Source organism: Gekko japonicus, unplaced genomic scaffold (assembly GCF_001447785.1).
Source record: "Gekko japonicus isolate JY-2015 unplaced genomic scaffold, Gekko_japonicus_V1.1 scaffold1380, whole genome shotgun sequence".
NCBI lineage: Eukaryota > Metazoa > Chordata > Lepidosauria > Squamata > Gekkonidae > Gekko > Gekko japonicus.
The window spans coordinates 141,215-143,245 of NW_015174316.1; positions in this window are offsets into that span (position 1 = coordinate 141,215).

Below are 2,031 nucleotides of genomic sequence, written 5' to 3' on the forward strand. Positions count from 1 at the left end.
CCAGGACCGAAAAAGGGATCTTATCTCAACTCTTCTGGCAGTAGCTCGCTTATCCATTGCCACTAGCTGGAAATCCCCAACAGCACCTTCCATAACAACCTGGCAGGACAAGCTCTGGGAACATCTCGTTATCGCAAAAATTTCTGATTCACTCAAGACTTCACACTCAGACACACCACATACCTCCAAAGTTGTGTCAACCTGGTACCCTGTTGTCTCCTACTTACAAGTTCTCGACATCCTCCCCCCCAACCCTCTCTTTCTTAAATGGCTTACCCTGTAGGTTTGTATCTTCATTTACCAAAGGTTTTTGTACTTTTAGGCACTGAATTACGCTGTATCTTCGCTTTATGTTCTGTATGTCATATGAAAATCAATAAAAAAAATTTTTTAAAAAAGGTGCATCCCACTGCAGAATCCTAACTATAATGCTCTCTCTCCCCTCCAGGACTATCCCAACTCAGCCTTCTCTTGATCTAAGAGCCAGTTTGGTGTAGTGGTGAACTGCACGAACTCTAATCTGGGAGAACCGGGTTTTATTCCCCACTCCTCCACTTGCACCTGGCTGGATGACCTTGGGCAAGGCGTAGTTCCGATAAGAGCTGTCCTTGAAAAAGAGCAGTTTCTGTCAAGAGAGCTCTCTCGGCCCCACCTACCTCACAGGGTGTCTGTTGTGGGGAGGGGAGTTTGTGAGCCGCTCTGAGACTCCCTTGGGGGTAGTGAAGGGCCATATGTGGGGTAGGAATCCAATCTCTTGTCTTCTTCTAAGCATCTCCCACATCTCTAAGAGCTCCAAGTCCAGGCTTTATCACTCTGAGCCCATCTCTATCTGTAAAGTACCATCAAGCCACAGCCAACTTATGGTGACCCTGTAGGGTTTTCAAGGCAAGGGACTAATGGAGGTGGTTTCCCATGGCCTGGCTCTGCGTAGTGACCCTGGACTTCCTTGGTCTGAGCAAATCTGTGCATGTGTTATTCAGACTGGAAAAAGAAAAGTTGCAGAAAGTCGGGGATAAGAACATAAGGACATAGGCGATGCCAATGTTGGATCAGGCCAGCGGCCCATCCAGTCCAACACGCTCTGTGTCACACAGTGGCCAGAAACACCAGGTGCCCTCAGGAGGTCCACCAGTGGGGCCAGGACATTAGAAGCCATCCCACTGTTGCCCCCCCCCCCCAAGCACCAAGATGACAGAGCATCCCTTGCCCCAGAGTCCCTATCTAGACCTTGAGGCTAATAGCCACTGATGGACCTCTGCTCCATATGCTTATCCAATTCCCTTTTGAAGCCGTCCATGCTTGTAGCCGCCACCACTTCCTGTGGCAGTGAATTCCATGTGTGAATCACTCTTTGGGTGAAGAAGTACGTCCTTTTATCTGTTCTAACCCGACCGCTCAGCAATTTCATGGCGTGCCCACAAGGAGTTCTTGTAGCAGTTACAGACACATTTTGTGAGGTGTGGCATGTTTTGAGAAAGGCTGGGGTTGCAGGCAAGGCACTATGAGAATCTCTGCACCACTTAATTAGCAGAAAACTGTACAGCCAGGTAGGGCGTTTCCTTGCCGATGATGAGGAAATAGCTAATGTGAGTTCTAGGATTCTGGAAACCCTTAAATCCTTAGCATCAGCTCCCTAATACACGGTTCCCGGCATCCCGCTGATATCTAACGTTTGTTGAGCATTGTCCTTCCACCAGGTGAAACATGAAGGCCGCCCCTGTCGGCGTTGTGGCCGGAACGCGGGCTTCGTGGAGGGAGGCCTGGAGCGCTCAGGGACACGGTGGCGGCTTCCGGGCACCTGTTGCCTCGGGGCCCCACCTGCCCACAGGATGCCGCCTGGAGCGCCTCGGAAGGCTCAGCGGGGAAAGCGACACGCGGGGTCTTGTGGACGCGGCGCTCTCCCTTTCCGTCCCCCAGCTGTGAGACGGGGACACGCGCGACGCCCTTCTTTCCCCAGGCGAGACGGGGGGCCAGGCGTCCCTCCCTTTTGTTGTCTGCAAGGAGAGCCGGCAGCCCCCCCGCTCCCCCCCC